The 18,832-nt window shown below is 38.2% G+C and overlaps 1 long non-coding RNA gene across 2 annotated transcripts; it reads left to right on the top strand.

Annotated features, from left to right (window-relative positions):
• The first annotated feature begins 6,556 nt into the window (after positions 1-6,556).
• LOC146693738 (uncharacterized) lies at positions 6,557-9,938 on the top strand. 2 transcript variants are annotated; one of them, XR_014914796.1, is made up of 4 exons: positions 6,557-7,062; positions 7,439-7,591; positions 7,953-8,038; positions 8,612-9,936. It is a non-coding gene; the product is annotated as an uncharacterized LOC146693738 (long non-coding RNA). The 2 variants fall into 2 exon arrangements; XR_014914795.1 differs by having other exon boundaries at positions 7,439-8,038; positions 8,612-9,938.
• Positions 9,939-18,832: the final 8,894 nt, after the last annotated feature.

Below are 18,832 nucleotides of genomic sequence, written 5' to 3'. Positions count from 1 at the left end.
CCACCAGAAATGAAATGAAGAGAACTGACATCAAAGCAGGGTGAAACAAAAGCAATGACAGTGACTGTAAAAAGAGTTTGAGGTGGTAAAAAAAGCTGACAGTCAGGGGATGGAAGCAGTACTTATGTTTGTATCTGTAGCATTCTGCTTTGTCACTAATTGGGGATGCCCTTCCTCTCTTCATTTACTATATAACCGTCTCTCACTGTCTTTTCCTTGTGTAGTACTACCTCTTTCTTTAATTGTTACAATACTACAGCCTCTGTTTCTCTTTTCTGTTTTTTCTCTTTTTTTCAGCTCTCTTTGCTGCAGTAGCAGGGACCATAGCAGTGGTTTACAGAAACACCAGGCCTAACACGAGTCTTAAGTGACCAGAAGCAAAGAAAATCACACATGGAGGTGGTGCAGTTATCCTCATATTTGGCTAATATTTTTCTCGGGTCTTTTCCCCTTATGTTTTACACCCCTGCATTTGTAGAGAGCCTTCCTTCTTGTATGACTTTAATCGGGGCTTTATTTTTAAAGATGGGTCCACTAGTGGCACTTCTCATGTTTAAGAACGTTTAATTGGCCTTAAAATATTGGTAAATAGGTTGTTTAGTTGATGTATAATGGGGGAGGGTTAAATGTAGGCTGAGTACACAATTGGATATCTAGTGGTAGAATTAGTAACTATGTAATAATAATAATAATAATAATACTAATAATAATAATAAAACTCTCCCTCTCATTTACTGAGTAATGAAAGGTGAAAAACATGCAATCAAAAACACTGTTGTTGCGAAAATGACACACTTCTCTGGAGAGTCAAGCAGATGAGGAGTTGTATGTGGTGACTGTGATATTTTGTCAGATGTATTGGTAAAATCAGAGATTGCAATAGTAGAAGAGCATTTTTCCCTCCAATGATGTTCTGGATTCCAATGACAGATAAGATGACTGAAAACTGATCTGGTATCATTCAATCATAATCAATGTGAAGAGCCAATATAGCCTCCTCACAAAAAGACAGATGGTCACCAAATTGGACCATAAAGAAAGCAGCACATGCATTACAAAGATAAAGTAGGACAAATTTAGAAAAATTATGCAGTATGATGGAAAAAAATAACAGCAAGTATTTTTTTGCAGACACAAAAAATACTTGAGTCTGCAAACTCAAGCTGGCTATTTACATAGAATTTAATTCATTATAACCAAGTATAAGGGCAGTTTGAAATAGAATAATCTGTTGCATTTACTTGTGAAAAAAATACTGTAGCTAGATAGCCCTTAAATCGTGTGTCCAAAGATTACAGAAATTAAAGGAGAAAAAAACAAGAGAAACTGTGAAGGTTAGTTTGGAAATGGAAAAAAAGACAAAAGACAAAGAAGAAAGCCAAGATGCTGGCAAACACACAGGCAGTGGAGACAAAAGCCAGGCATTGAAATCCCTCCAGGGCACCGTGTGAAGGCTAAATGTGTATCCCTAAATGGAAGTGTGAAACAGCACACTCTTTCCTTTTCTATCTCTCTCCTTCCCTCTTTCTTATTGGCATAACTCAATTCTGCATCCCTCATTTTCATCCTACTTTCTCTCAGTATTTTGTGGTCTGCTCCTAGATATTATGGACACTATACTATGGGCTATAGCTGGTCTGCATGCTATATATGATGGCAAGGTGTCAGGATTTCTTTGGAGTAGATTTATAAAGCTGGAGAATTGGCTGCTTCCTCAGATACAATAAATATGGCAGTGCTGGGAAGGAAACAAAAGGAAGGGAGAAGACATACTCAAGCTAGAATACTAAATGACAGAAAGATATATAGAAATCCTGTCAGACAGATGAAAACACCAAACATCAAAACATAAAATATGTATGCACACAAACAAACTCTTGGTACAGTAAGAATACTTCAAAATATGCACTGGTATTTGGTCAAATAAGTCTCATGAATTGTAATACACAGAACCCCCACCTTACTGATTACCTGTTAGTCCCGTAGACCAGCAGTTCCCCAACCCTTTTTTGTGCCACTGACCGGTTTAATATCAGACAACATTCTCACGCCAGTAAGCATAGCAGCCACTGCTGCCATCAAGTAGTAGCGGCAAGCGGTGGAGTATTACTGCTAGCAGTAGGAGACAAAAAGCAAATTCACTTGGACGCATTCCAGCTGCTCATTTAAGAGATAGATTACAGCTTTATTTACAAACTGCAATTAATATACATAGTTTCCCATATTTTGTGGAGAGGAGATGAATTGAACAATAAAACATCCCACAGCTAAGAAAAGTTTACGTTTTTGTGAAGTGAGGTGCATTTTAAGAAAAGTTAGAAATGTATGTTTATCAAAATTAAGAAAATAGCTGTCCGTCTTTTTTCCAGAGTAGACAGAGACTTAGACTTTGCCTCAGACTGGATGATTTAAATTGACTAGAAATTAACGAATATCTGAAGTTGAGAGAGCACTGCACAGGTTAGAGCGTTAGAGTGGTAGGATTTCACAATTAGCGTACATTACTGAAAATATTTAAAGAAGATGACAGAAAAACTCTTTGATGTGCTGTATAGACTTTTTGAGTAAACAAGTGATTATCAGAATCAGAATCAGAATCAGAATACTTTATTGATCCCTGGGGGAAATTATTTTTTGTTACAGTGCTCCATTTTAAACCAACATTAAGACAAGACAGACAATACACTAACTAAGAATAGTACAATATATACATATATATACATACATACATACATAAGTCACTTATAAATAAATATTTGGAAAAGAAACATGTGTAGTTGTAGCAGCAAACAGTGTGTTAAGTGGATGCGTTGTACAGGGAGATGGCCACAGGCAGGAATGATTTCCTGTGTCGTTCAGTGGTGCTTTTCGGTAATCTCAGTCTCTCGCTGAACGAGCTCCTGTGACTGACCAACATGTCATGGAGTGGGTGGGAGGTGTTATCCAACATTGTCTTTATCTTGGACAGCATCCGCCTCTCCGACACCACCTTGAGGGAGTCCAGCTCCATCCCCACAACATTGCTGGCCTTACGGATCAGTTTATTAAGTCTGTTGACATCTGCGACCCTCAGCCTGCTCCCCCAGCATGCAACAGCATAGAGGATCGCACTGGCCACAACAGACTCATAGAAAATCCTCAGCATTTTCTGGCAGATGTTGAAGGACCTCAGTCGCCTCAAAAAATAGAGACGACTCTGGCCCTTCCTGTAAAGTGCTGTGGTGTTTTTAGCCCAGTCCAGTTTATTGTCAATGTGTACTCCAAGGTATTTATAGTCCTCCACAATGTCAACACTGACCCCCTGGATTGAAACAGGGGTCAAGTGTTTCCTGGTCTTCCTGAAGTCCACGATCAGTTCCTTGGTCTTTGCCACGTTGAGCTGCAGATGATTCTGCTCACACCACGTGACAAAGGAGTCGACCACAGCCCGGTACTCTGTCTCATCATCCCTGCTGATGCATCCAACCACCGCAGAGTCATCAGAAAACTTCTGAAGATGGCAGGTCTCTGTGCAGTGGCCAAAGTCTGTGGTGTAGAGGGTGAAGAGGAAGGGGGAGAGGACAGTCCCCTGTGGTGCCCCTGTGTTGCTAATCACCTTGTCAGACACACACTGTGGGAGACGTACATATTGTGGTCTTCCTGTCAGGTAATCAACAATCCAGGACACCAGAGAAGCATCCACCTGCATCGCTGCTAACTTATCACCCAGGAGGGTCGGCCTGATGGTGTTGAAAGCACTGGAAAAGTCAAAAAACATGACCCTCACAGTGCTCGCCGGCTGGTCCAGATGGGTGTAGACACGATTGAGCAGGTAGATGATGGCGTCCTCTGTTCCGAGACGAGGCTGATAAGCGAACTGAAGGGGATCCAGATGTGGTCTTACTATGGGTCGCAGCTGGTCCAGGATGAGCCTTTCCAGGGTCTTCATGATGTGGGAGGTCAGTGCCACGGGCCTATAATCCTGGGGGCCACTGGGACGAGGCGTCTTTGGTACAGGGACGAGGCATGATGTCTTCCACATCACCGGGACCCTCTGCAGACTCAGACTCAGCATAAACAGTTTATGAAAGACTCCACACAGCTGGGGGGCACAGGCCTTGAGGACAAGGGGACTCACTCCGTCTGGTCCAGCAGACTTGCCTGAGTGAAGTCTCCTCATTTGCATCTCAACCTGGTATTGAGTGAAGGTGATGGGTGGGGGAGGGGTGTCAGGAATCTCACAGGAGGCAACATGTGAAAAGAGAGGCTGGCACAGTGGTGTGGCTCTGGATTCCAGGCTGACTGCAGGTGAGGTTGTGGGGGTGTGAGCAGACACTGTGGTGTCGAATCTATTGAAAAACAGATTCAACTCGTCGGCTCTATTCTCACCTCCCTCAGCTCCCCTGCTGTTGGTTGGCCTGAATCCAGTGATGGTCTTCATGCCCCTCCACACCTCTCTCATGCTGTTCTGCTGGAGTTTCCACTCCAGCTTCCTCCTGTAATTGTCCTTAGCCTCTCTGATCTTGTCCTTTAGTAACACCTGGACCTTCCTCACCTCCTCTTTGTTGCCCCCTCTGAAAGCCCTCTTCTTGTTGTTGAGGAGGGCTTTGATGTCCTTAGTCACCCACGGCTTGTTATTTGGGTAACAATGAACAGTCTGAGCTGGAACAATGGAGTCGGTGCAGAAAGTTATGTAATCTGTGATACACTCAGTAAGCCCATTGATGTCCTCGGCGTGAGGCTCACAGAGTGTTTCCCAGTCGGTCACCTCGAAACAGCCCTGTAGTTCCGCTATTGCCTCCTCTGACCACCTCCTAACAGTCCTGGTGGTCACAGGTTCCCTCCTCACAATTGGCACATAGCGGGGGGTGAGGTGAATCAGGTTATGATCTGACCTACCAAGTGGGGGGAGGGAGGAGGAGCTGTATGCATCCTTGACGTTAGCATACAGTAAGTCTAAAGTTTTCTCTCCCCTGGTGGGACAGTCCACATATTGTTTGAATGTTGGTAGTGTATTGTCCAGTGATACATGGTTGAAGTCACCCGAGATCACAATAAAGGCACTCGGGTGCTGAGTCTGTAGCAGAGCTATGGCAGAGTGGATAGTGTCACATGCAGCTGTGGGGTTAGCAGAGGGGGGAACATAAACAACCACCAAGATGACGTGAGAGAATTCCCTGGGTAAATAATACGGCCTGAGTCCAACAGCACACAGTTCAGTGTCCGGGCAACAAATCCTTTCTTTGATTGTTATGTTGGCAGGGTTACACCACCGGTTGTTAACTAAAACAGCAAGCCCACCTCCTTTCCGCTTACCGCTAGCGATGCTGTCCCTGTCCGCCCGAACAGTGTGGAAGCCTTCCACGGAAGCATTCTCATCGGGAATGACCTGGTGCAGCCATGATTCGGTGAAACACATCAGGCTACACTCTCGGTATTCCCTCTGACTCCGTACCAGTGCTGAGAGCTCGTCGATTTTACTTGCCAACGATCGCACATTTCCCATCACGATAGACGGCAGACACGGTTTAAACCTCCTCCTCGCTTCGAGCCTCCGCTGTCTCACCGTCACCTTTTTTCTTCTCTTCTGTCCTTGACCTCTGCATCCCCGATGTGTTTTACTCCAAATTTCAGCTGGTACTTCTGCGGGCACTTCTGCGGGCCTGGCCAGCGAGCCGGCCGGCATCAGGGCGATCAGCTGATCTCTGGAGTAAACAGTCCGTGCGTGTAGGAGATGTGCCGCGGTCCCGTTCCATGATAAAAGTAACAGTTCCACGGCCACCAGAAGAACAAAAACTCTCTCAATCCACATGATTGAGTAAGAGATAGAAAACGGAGGAAAATACAAGTCAGAAAAAAAAAGAATACGTAAGAAAAAAGAGCTAAACTAAGAGAAAAGCAGGAGCGACTGTAACAGGCTGCACGCTGGTTGGCGCATGCGCACTAAGGATCATGCAGACATTTCATTCAAAGCTATAAATGTTTTTCTTTTGTGTTTTTATCGCGCTTTGTTTGCAGTATATCTTTGCTTTTATTTCACCTAGCATAAGGAAAATAAATAACCTTGGATTTTGTTTCAGGGTTGGAACAATCACTGGCTGGGATTTGTCTTGTACATACAAACCACACAATCTGCAATAGAATAACTCTCCCATAGTACCTTGAAAGTACAATAAGAACTTCTCTACAGTTTAAAAGTCTGTTTATCACAATGGTCACAGAACTTTCTGTCCTTTAAACTTGAAAAATAAATTTAACATCTTGGCCTCCAGTGTGTAAATAAAATGAAGCAAAGAAGGACAATTCTATTCACTGAAAAAAAGGGACTGGCCATCTCTTGGATTTATGTAAGCATCTTGCATGTATTTAACACAATTGCCTCATGTTTTAAAGATAAATGTAACGATATAGTGTAAAAACTACATGATATGCAGAAAGGGTGTATTAAATTGTTCATATCATGTTCAGGTGAAGTAAGTCAATAAGATAGCAACGTTAAATCTCGTGAAACCACGCGTGATTTCATCTCGCGGGCTTTGGATCGTGGTTTAAAAAAATGCATCCATCTCAGTCAAGTCAAGCCAACTCTACGTTTTTTGGTATGTCTTGATTTTTTGAATTAATGTTTACCATATTTCAGCCAAATGTAGTTAAACGTCTAAAGTGCCGCCATGTAACATGCTAAAAAAGAGCCGTTAGCTTATTTGCTGTTTTATCTGTTGTCAAAGAATTGGCGCTTTTTCATTTGAATTTGTTTTTGGCACAAGAGCCGTAATATCACATTAAACCTAATTGCGAGGCACTCATAACATAATTTGGTTTTCTGTGTGAATAGATTTGTCAACTGACTCTTCAGTTACATTGTGTATTTACTGCACCGTGGTGTTAGTGAGATTTTGGACATTGAACAGCTTTAGCTAATATCATCAGCGGTATTATGCTAGCTTACATCCCTACCCCTCCTGCCCTCACCTGCTGTCCTTTTGTTTTTGTTTTTGTTTTTGTTGATGCACATTGAGAGACCACATCTATTCTGCATTTCACCAGGAGTCAGCTGATGGATTGTGGGTTCAAGGTGTTATGGTAAGAAAGTATATTCTATTTTCTCTTAAGGTTTCTGTAACTTAATTATAATAGGTTTTTTATAATTATTAGGTGCATGCATACTCAAATAGACCACCCTATTAATACAACTGAGAAATCCAAAATCTGCCATAGGTTTAACTTATACCTGTATGTATTGTCAGAAAGGTGATTACTGGACTCACATTAATGCACACTTGAACTAAAATGAGGTTGTAACTTGTGGGTTCTTGGGTTGCAAATCAGAAATAAACATCTTTGGATTTTTTTAATCCCATAAGATCTGGAAACACAGTTTTTATTCAACAAAACATTACTGATTATTAACCAAGCACAGTGCCTGCTGTTATTTCAAAATAATTTTATGTCATTTCAGATGAAATGCAGCATTCCAGTGCATCCCAACCATGCCTTTACAGTCAAGGTTTCTGACGGAGCTGAGTTTCTCTCTGACAGTCTGCTGAAAGTGTTTGCAAAGTGATCGGGGGAACAGGGCACAAAGCTAAAGGATGTAGCTGCCATAATGACAGTAAGAACTTTAAAATTCTTTAACTACAAAGTGTATATGTATTGCATTAGGTCAGTAAAAGATTTTTATGCTGCATCCATTGAAACAGTCAACTATTACCTGTGAGTACTGATTCCACCGAAAGGATGCCATAATTTTCGTCATGCATTTACTGGCCCACTGAGAAAAATTGATCTTTTTAAAAAAATAAATGTTCTGGAAACTATATATCCATAAAGTTGATGTCAAACAGGAACTTTTGATATTGCTTTGTAGATGCTGGTGTTGCATGTTGACTGGTTTAAGTTTTTGTCTGGGATCATTTTCTTCTGTGCTACTGAAAAGTTCACAAATCTCTGTTTTCTTTGTTATAATACTTTAGGATGACATTAATGCTTGAAGTCCCTCATCAAAGTGCTCCGCATCTGTGTGAAAGACAATTGCAACATCTTGGTGCAGGAGTTCATGGTGAGTGTTTTATGAGTAGATTGTGGCTTTGCAACATTTAAAAATGCATTCAGTTATCCACTTGATCCTCATTGGACTGGTTAGGACCAGTAGTCCTCTTTAATAATTTGAAGTTCACATGAGGCCTGGTAGTGAACTCGGCCACCGGCCCTTGAGGCCCCACCCCTGTATTAGGGGTCACATCAGTGTGAAAAAACGTTAAATTTGTCATTCTAGTGAACAAAGGAAAATCCCACCAATATTTACATTAGCTTTTGTTTGAAAAAAAAAAAAGACCAACAGCTAACCAAATTGTGGGGCTGAAAGTCTAAATTCTAACATCTTCTGAGTGACAAAACCTGGATTTCTGATGGGCCGGTGTCTTTCTAACAAAAACTAATGTAAAATTGTGTTTTTCACCCTCTCTTAGAAACTCTGTTAGACCATGAATGGCAGCATGGCAGGCCACTCTTTGGCTATAGCTATTTACTATGTTGCTTGCATTGGTTTAAATTACTCTAACATTAGAACTGGTAGATTCAAAAGAGATGAGTTTAAAAGGGAATCTTAAAAAAATGTTTTGTGTTTAACCAGGACTTGACTGAGGCCACTGCACAGATTGAGAAAACCACAATGAACATCTGTCTCCAGAGGATGCACCAGGCAATGACTTTTCTGATGTTGGCATCATCATCGAGGGTATAGTAGTTCTTCAAGATCTGGATAACGTGACCTTTGCAGTAGCCATGCTGTTTGGACCTTTTTTATTCCTTCAATATGAGTTACCCATCACAACTCTGCTACACTTTTGAGGTGATTCAAAGGGTGGTAATGGAGTTGGAAGCAACTCAGCTCTCAAGAAAAGTTCACAACTAAGACAAAACTGCTCCTGCAAGGAAAGCTCACTGTTATGCATGTGAGGTGACCAGCTCTAGGTGAGAAGACATTTAAATCTCACACTTGTTCTGCTGCATTTTTGAAGCTCAATTCCAGGAACAGATCGCAGGGTTCATTTTTATATACACTGCAACTGCCATGAGGACGAGCCGTTTTTTTGTTGTTGTTGTTTGTTTTTCCTTTTGCTCTGTACAAGTTCTCTGTTTGGCAGCATTTTTAAATTTCTCTTTGTATTTTTTCTTTCTTTTACTAGTGAAGAGATGTAGCATGAACAGTTATGCAGTCTAAATATCCCATATGGGCCGTGTGAAATGGTATTTTCAGTTTCATTCAGTTGAAGTAAGGAACGTTGAATATTTCTAAGTGTGCTGTTTTGAACCAAGATGTCACAGTATGATCAGTGCTGTAATTTTTGACAGTCACTGTATCAATGTTATTTTTGCATCTCTTGAATAAAGGTTTTGACCTGCAAGTGCTAATTTCTTTAGTTATTGGGGTAAAATGGGTAATGTTAATAGGAAGGTGTTTGCCAATTCAGTAACCTAATTTAATGTTAATGGAAACTAACATTACCTCAAATTGTTTAGTTATAATTGTTGTTTAACTGAATCTTGACGTCAGAGGCCTTAAATAGAATGTTTTGATTTGTTCTTTCCCAACATTTTTCAAAAGAAAGAGTCTAATTTCTTTGCTGTGATTGATTCCAGAGAACACGGAAGAACTGACATTATTTAACTGTTGATTTATGTAGATTCAGTAGTGGAGTAATGTCAGTTTAATTCTTTACCTACTGTCAATGCAGTGAAATTAGACATTTTGTTTTGAAAGGTTACTGGTGGATGCCAGCAACCATCTTGGAAGAGGACAATATAATCTGTTATAAGGCCTCCATTTGAAAATTGTGTATTTGATACTAGAATATAATAGCAAAATGTAATTTGAAGATAACATGTAGTATTTAAGTGACCAAGTAGTATTGGGTAAAAGTTATTGAATGGTGTTGGGATAAAGTGAGAAAATTGTGAAGGATTAAAATATTTCAAGAGCTCAAATTACTTCATCAAAACATGTTTAAGTCACATTTTATCAACACAAATTGCACAGGTTTATTGAACATGAATAAATTGTGTTAATTTAACTCAATTGTTTAAGTTGCTGCCAAAGCAAAACATCTGTGTGCAACAAATGTCCACCATTGAATTAAGTAAATCCAACAACATATTTTTTTCAGTGTTCATGGCCATTTCTAATCCACTTTGGTTAGGGGACAAAGAACATTTATGTGACAGTGTTGAGATGTTAACAGTATATTAACAATACACTGTATTCTCTGAGAAATGACAAGAATTAAAGACCAATATCTCAGGCCTCTGCAGGTTAAATTTTAAAGTTAATGGTAGTACAATTCAAAACCCAGGTGAAAGCTTCTTCAAATGGGTTTGATTTCTATTTGAGCCATTCAAATTAATTCTGGAACAACCAAACCAAAGTGGAAATGTCAGACCTTGATGGTCACATTTACTTAAAACTAAATACAGAATATCAGCAACTTATAACAGTGGTATATCAACATCTCCAAGAACAGTGGTGGAGGGCTGATGAGTTGGGCTTTTTTGAAGCCACAGGACCTGGGCACCTTGTAGTCATTTCGTTAACCATGTACTATTCTGTATACCAAATCCTTCTGGAATGAAATGTGAAGAAATCTGTCCAACAGCTGAAGATGAAATTGGGTCATCCAACAGGATAACAGTCCAAATAGTCCTAAGCACAGCAGCAAATCTACAACAGAATGGATGAAAAAAAAAAGTGTCGTAATAGCTGAGTAAAAGTCAGGACCTCATCCTAAAAGAAATGTTGTGGAGGGACATTAAGAGAGCTGTGTACAAATAATTGCTTGCAAACTTCAATAATCTGAAGCAATATTGTAAAGAAGAGTGGCTAAAATTATTCTACAAAGATGTGAGAGATTGGTAAAGTCATGCAGAAGAAAAAAATTACCTCTTTTATTGCTCCCAAAAGTTGTTCCACAAGCTTTCGAAGGGTATATTTTGATTTTCACAGGACTGCATAGAGATCATTCAAAACTGTCTTTGCTCATATAGGTATATATGAAGAAGCTACTTTTGACTGCTCCATTTTTTGCAAGAGGTCACCACAGCAGGCAACTCTATATGTTTGATTTGGCAGAATGTTTTATACTGGATGGATCTTTGGCTTGTTACGCAACTATGGTGCCTAAATCTAGCCTGCTTGTGGAAATGTTATTAAATTATGTGTAAAAGCTAAAGTAAACTATGGGGTCAAAAACTGTTGTCAAAAACAAGTCAAAAATAAGATGGTATGGATAATATTATCTCTACTTATAGTGAAATATGGTAGTGGCACCATTATGTTCTGATGGTGCTTCTCAGTGGCAGAGAAAACTGGTAAAAACCAAGACTGAATACAAATAAATGAATGAATATAAATAAAACAATCTCTCCAATCTAATGAACTTTGAGAGTATGTGCTAAGAAGAATAGGTTAAACTGCAGTTGCTCAAAGACCTTTTTAAACATGCAATTTAATCTCAGTGCTTTCTTTTTACACTACACAATATTACCCACCAAAGGTTGTACCTCCCCCTGTTAATGTATATAACTCCACATACACTACACCAATCCACAACCAGGTGCACCCAGCAAGAACTGAAATCAACTTTAATGAGTCTACAAAACATTCCTACCCAAGCATCGCACAAAATATAGCATTTCAAAACTGAAGGCCTTTGTGCTGTTCTCCTTTTACAGTATAGCAGTGGCAGAAAAATATCAGCTGTGCCGTTCAATCATCTGCCCAGCAATAATTTTGTAATAATTTCTTTCCAAAAGGAGAGAAATGATTACCTGGCAGAAGCAGAAAGAAAAGGGGCTGAAGAGCAACAGAGAGAGAGGAGACAGGTAGCATGTTACTAAGAGAGAAGAAAAGAAGGTAGAAACAGATGAGGTGTGAGCAACAGCTTGCCATTGGTAGCTGAAGCGTGCATGCCTTTGACAGCAGACAATAAGCACAGATGGCAACTCTTCCTTCGTTAACTTTGATGGATATTTCACATTCAGTGCCAGGGCTGAGAAAATTAATACATAACCTATGGAAAATTGTTAGCAATAATTTACCTTAAGAATATTCCTTTAATGTTAAAAGAAGAGCAGTTGTTTCTCTCACTGCTGTTCCAGCTATGGTACCACAAAGTTCCTGAAAACCAGTCGGTTACCTTATATATAAAGGCTTACCCACGTCAAAGCATATACTTAATGTGTAATCTAGGCAACACATACATTTTTTTAGTAATAGCACTGAAAGGTGAGAAGTTTGAAATAGTTGATCAAATCTGTTTAGAATCTGTTTTTGCAGTTTCACATCTGCAAGACACATGATGCCTGGATATTTTGAAAAACCATAAACACCACTGTTAACACATCAAAAATGGAAAAATAAAAGAATACAAAAAAATCAAAAAAAAAATTTCAAGCAGACCACAGAGGCAACAGCGGCAAGGAAAAACTTCCTTTTACCAGGAAGAAACCTCCAGCAGAATAAGGAATGGGTAGCCGTCTACTGTCTGGGGTTGTGGGTGAAGGGTGGCTGAAGCACTTTTGGACCAGTGGGAGAATCGAAGGGTTACATATCATGGAAGTCTTGATGCACTGTTTCTGAGCAAATGTAAAGGCCACATGAAGTTTGGAGGTCTGTAGCGAAAGTTGGCAACCTCTGTGTACTTTGCTCCTCAGCATCCACAGACCCCGTTGTGTGATTTCATGTGAGAGTGACCCGTTCTTTAACAAATCTTTGTAGAAGTAGTCTGTATGCTTAGGTGTTTGATTTTATACACCTGTGGCCATTGAAGTGAACACCTGAATTCAATGATTTGAATGGGTGAGCGAAAACGTTTTGCAATATAGTGTAGGTTGTATCTCATCCCATGGAAATGGTAACTATGCACACCAATTCCCATTTAATTATTGTGAGAATCAGGGCAGATTAATGAACTCTGTTTCCTCATTTATTTATTCAGTGGCATGAGCATCAGGTTTCCAGATGATCTTCCACATCCCACTGTGTTTCTGATATAGACCAAAATATCATATCCTGAGTGTAACCAAGACAGCGATGGTGCACAGAATTCTGATAACATGCAAATGCTTGCAGCTAATGGACAATACCTTGCAACAATAGAGCCAGAAATCATTGCAAACATAGGTTAAGTACATACATTTAGGTACATGTATTCTGCCTTTCTGTTTTCTTTGTATTTGATAAAGAAAAAATAAGTTTGTGTGCATGTGTATGTGTACTTCTTTAAAGCTGAAAGTTACACTACCTGTACATCTGTGCACGATATGAACAGAACAAGCCAAGTGTAAGAAGATTTTATGCGAAACCAACAGGTAATCCATAGAGATTCCACTGTTCAGTGATCTTTGCAGTGCTTGCAGATACCATTGCAGAGCATCCAGGAGTATTGAAAAAAAATGATTTAAGGTGCTACAGATAAAGGCCATACAGCTGTAGTACTGACAGAATAATACTGTGAATGATGTTTGGAATATGTGTGAATCATGTTAACATCCCCAAGATCTAGCAAAATCATCAAGAAAGAGTGGAATAGATACTCCAACTGAAAAAAAAAATTAAAATGTTTTTTATTTTTGTACACATAGTAGAGCAGTGATTCTTGACAAAAGGGACAAAACATTTCCACCAGATAAAACCCAATTTTGGGGTTAAACATATGAATACAAGTGTTAACCCAAGCGACTAAAAGACAAACCAAGGCAATGTTTATACAACAAAAGTATGATTTTGCATTTTTTATACATATATATTTATTTTAAATGGTACAATACATTACCAGTACCTTAAAAATCCATTGTCCAGAAACAGGTGTGATAATATTAAAATACAGAAAAAAAAGATTTAAACTAATGTAAAATTAAACATCATGGTTCTCGTCACTAAGTATTTAAGTCAATAACTTATATAATATCAAAATATGCAATTGAAATTTTATTTTTACATATTTTTAAGTCATCAAAATCGTGTCCAGATTTTTTGTCAACACCATCAGATTTTTTTAAAAGTACAAAAAAATCAGGAATTATTGTGGGTAGCTTACACTCTGAGGACCCCTGTACCACTTCCTGTTTGATACACAGGCCATGAGGTCACTGCTGTGATAATTTATTTATTTTTTTTATTTCATTTATGACATACCTTTCTGATAAAACTCTGTGTTCACAACCACAGTGCTTCATCACCAAAGTCGATGAAATGCAAGATTTAATTTTATTCTTTTTGTAAAAAGAGCTTCATTTAAGTAGACTGTAGAGGCCATAAGCAACTGATGAAAAACAAAATGGCTTCTGTCAGAAAAAGATGTGTTATGAAAGAAAGTAGGGTATTTTGTCAACACCATCAGATGTCAACACCATCAGGATTTTTGTCTGACGGTGTTGACCTGTTTTCTAATGGTGTTCTGCTTAGTCCTCTGCATTTAACCCACTCACTCAGTGATGCAGTGGGCCGCTACAAATCCAGGATAGCCGCTGTTTGTTGGATTTGAACGCCCAACCTTCCGATCATGTGGCATCTACTGAGCTATCTCTGCCCCGAGAGCCAGCAGTGATGATGTATGAATCCTGCTTCCGGGCCCAAACTACTCTGTGCTTATTAAGCCTGTTGTGCTGTTAAAATGTTTTAATGCTTTTTATCTTGTTCTATTTAATCTGAACAAGCCCCTAAAAACAGTGAGTGATCACTGTTGGCCTAACCATCAGAAACCCTTGCATTAACTTTTATCGAGTTGAAAAAAGTTCATCCTCATCCTCCAGCTTTACTGTGTTTATGTTATGCTAACATAGCTGTGTCGCTAGCGATCGCCTAGCACATCATTATATACCAGCTAGTCCAACTTCAGTAACCCGACAAAAGTCACTGCTGTTTAGTTTTCTGTCTTCATTTATGTTGGAATGTAGGTTAAACCAGCTAGCTAACTTCTAACTGAGCCACACTGATCATTTTATTAAAGATGAAAGAATTTAGACAGTTTGTAACTCTCATTGATGCTGCAGAGTTCCTTTGACTTTGGGATGGGAGTTTGGACCTGGAAACGGCTAATGATGTCAGACTTAAAGACCAGATAGCATCTCTATTGCTTAATACATAACTGTGTTGTGAATATTCATCCTTAATCTGTATAAATGCATATGGTTCAGAAAGATTATAGTAATTACAAAATGGTACATTTCAGGCTAGAATGGCAAAGGGGAACCTGTCAGAGGAAGGAAAGAGAAGGAACAGGGAAGGAGAGAAAAAATTAACAGCCAGCCTGAGTTGAAAAAAGAGTTTCTCATAAAGGAAAGGGAAAGATCTATAAATAGAGTGAAAGAGGGAAAAATAAAGAACATCAGTGATCTGAAGAGATCACTGAAGAGAAAAAAGGCAGAAGAGAAGGTTTTGGAAAGAAGCACAGAGACAAAAGGAGAGAAAGTCCAGCAGGGTCTAAACACACAACCACAGAGTACTTTAGGAATCAAGAAGTAGTAGGCAGCTACTTGCTGGTGAACTATTAAGATGTAGAACTTGACATGTGCAAAAACATAAGTTGTTAAGGTTGTTAAGGTTTAATGGTCATTTTGAAAGAAATAATATCTTGTCTTCTACTAGTGTGTCACCACTGTGAGATTTGTCAACTCCATAATATGGATTTTTTTGTTAATTGTTTTCTTTTGAAGAACCATATATGATCTTCCAATAAAAATACGTAATTTTCTCAATAAATGTTTCATTTGCATGCTGCTAAATATGATTGTTTCTTATAGAGATTAAATATGTATGACTGTAACTCTAATAATAAAAAGCCAAAACAATCTTACTTTTAAACGTGGTATAATTAGTTTGAAAACATATGTGCATAAACAGTAGAACAGGGAAGCTGCTAATAGTCAAAATAGGTGAAACAACTTCATTTAAAATAGATATTTTTGTATTTCTTTTGTCTGATGGTGTTGACAAAAACCTTGCACTTCTCCAACAAAAACATAAATTATTAAAAAATGTTACACGTGGGAGATTGTACCAAAACATGGTGAGACAGCCAAAACTTTGTGTAACAATTATATGTAAATATGTTTTTGAAAAATAAAAAAATATATTTTAGAAAATTAAAACCTGTTTTGTCCATAATCTCAGGAATCACTGAGAACTGAGGTAAGATGGCAGCTATAATATCTAAATATAACATTTAAATAAGAAGAAAATTAAATAAGAAGATTTTTTTGTATTATCTATTCAACATTTTTTTAATATTCCATAATCACTGCTCATATACCTAGAAAACCAAAGCAATTTTTTCTTGTTAAGTGTTCAGTTTCATGTGACAGTTTGTGCTTCTGATTTTGGATAGGATAAGTTATATACCAGTCAGAAACATTTGCAGTTGTTACAATGAATACAAACCATTCACGGCTGGCTTATTCCAGTTATTGTTTTCTGCTTTAGATTTCCGATAACATATGCCTCAGTGTACATTTGGATTGTTAATCTTTGTTTGCATGAAGCAATATGGTACATCAGCAGCGCTTTTCAGTATGGTGGTTAGTCTCAAGTCTCTCTTGCTTTCTCTATTCTTGCATATACAGTGTTTGAATTAAGGGAACACTTGAGCAATTTCAACTTTGAATGTTTTTTAATATTTAATTCATCATGTGATGTGTGGTACAAATATTCCCTACGCATTTTGTTTTGTTTTATTCAAAACAGATTGGCCTAACAATACAATTATACTGTACCCACTAAATGTTTCTAGAGTTTTGACTATTTGAATATTTCCCTTTTACCTTAAAGAAAACCCCTCTTGGCTGTATTTTTGTGTTATATTAATGTGTCTTGTGAAGGGCTTTTTTCCAAAAAAACTGCGTGTTGTGTTGTTCAGAGTGGCATACATAAACATACAGTCAAAACAATTTTTTGAGCATGCAATTTATTACAAACAATGTTTAAACTGAAACTGGCTTTTTTACAGCTGATTAAAAGTTTAAGACCACATGCCTTTAAAAGGCCAAATCTGTGCAAAAATGTGGATTCATTGTCATTTTCTGTCAGGTAGTCTCACTGTCATGACGTTCTGATGGCAAAAGCATAAAACAATTCCCTTTTTCAACGTGGTTGAGTTGTTGAACTGTATAAGCAGGGTCTGCCATCGCTGCTGAGGTGGGATGCAGTAAGACATTCATTTTGAATTTCCTGAGGTTTATGGAACAAAAAACTCAAGTGGAAGACCCAAAAAGATTGAACAGGTACAGGTTTTTTTGGGAGGTGTGGTCCTAAACTTTTGATCAGCCTGTTTCAGTTTAAGCATTGTTTTGCATGCTCAAAAAGTGTTTTGTCTCACTCCCATTTCTTCTTGTTGCATGTTGGAACCTTCAATCATATGATTGTTGGGTTTTTCTCTGTATCTATGAAGCGCCTTGAGGCGACATTTGTTGTAATTTGGCGCTATATAAATAAAATTGAATTGAATTGAATTGTTAAGATCCAACCATGCAAAACATGATTTTCTTTTTTTTTTTTTTGCCATTTTTCAAGTGACTGGGATAAAAGATACAGATTGGGACTGTATCTATTATAGTGACTTGGCATGTTTTTGTGCTTGATTTTCTGTGTTTGCATGTATGTAGTATTGTTTGTGTATGGACACATACGAGCAAGAGACATTCCTGCTGAGAAGTAAGGAGTGATCCATCCATATTTAATGCATTTCTATTCATAATTCACAGGCCAAACCTCAGGAACTTACTACTGAAGGATGTGTAATAGGATAAGACATTTCTTTCGTCTTCCCTGTGACTCTCTCAGGCTTTCATACCAACTTTTTTTTTTCAGAACATCTTTTTTGTCTGTGATTCCCTTTGTTTTTTATTTCCTTTCACACATTGTCTGGGTTGAATGCCAGTCCACCATTGCTCTTTTAGGCAGCTTTCTAGTTTTTATTAGCAGTTTTCTTTGCTCAAGGTTTAAAAATTCAAGCACAATTCAGAAAGCTTGAGTTGGACAGAGTTCTCTGGATCCAAGACCTACTTATTTGGCAGTTTAATTTCAGGTTGATTTAGATACAACTGAAACAAGGGTGCATTAAAAAAGGATATAATATAAGGAAATAATTAAAGAATGAATCCTTTAATAATAAAAACAAGTAATATTAACAAGTAAATTATTTATGTAACAGTGCAACAAAAGACTTGGATTCAAAAATATCAAGTGTGGTGGATAAAAGGCAAGACGAAAGCTAATCAAATATTTCTAACCTGAAATGAACACAAAGTCACAATGAATTATTTATGTATTTATGAAATAGTAATACTATAGTGCAAGCTGAGTTAAACAGTTGTCCAGGATACACCGCTCTGAGAACTGACAGTTTACAAGCCACAGATCTGGTCTAGCAGTCTTGTTTGTCACTTTGTTTGAGACCATGATCAGTCAGAGCAGAGCAATGTGATATAGGATGTTGGATATGTGAGGCAAACAAGGCCCAAGACCTTATATTTTTGAAATCTGAATGTGATTTTTTTTAAAAATTAGTTTGCAAACATGAAGAATAAAAAAGTAAAAAGTAAGTTGATTCAAAAAGTGACAGAATAGATATGTCACAATAATATGATGTCCTTAAATTAGGATTAGGATCAGTTCCCTTTGTGAAAGATGATAAAGTTTGGCTTAATTTGTATGGAAAGGATTTTGACGATCGAAACTTTGACGAAGACAATATTTTCAAGGATTAGAAAGGATAGGAAATAATAAAAAACAAGGTGTAACTGCAAACGTGACAAATAACAATCTCTAGTTTAACATAAAGAGGACATTAAACACAGATCA

Source organism: Copadichromis virginalis, linkage group LG14, assembly GCF_057382275.1.
Source record: "Copadichromis virginalis isolate Kocher_CV1m ecotype Utaka linkage group LG14, C_Virginalis_male_GT1.1, whole genome shotgun sequence".
Classification (NCBI taxonomy): domain Eukaryota; kingdom Metazoa; phylum Chordata; class Actinopteri; order Cichliformes; family Cichlidae; genus Copadichromis; species Copadichromis virginalis.
This window is presented reverse-complemented; position numbering and strand designations above follow the sequence as displayed.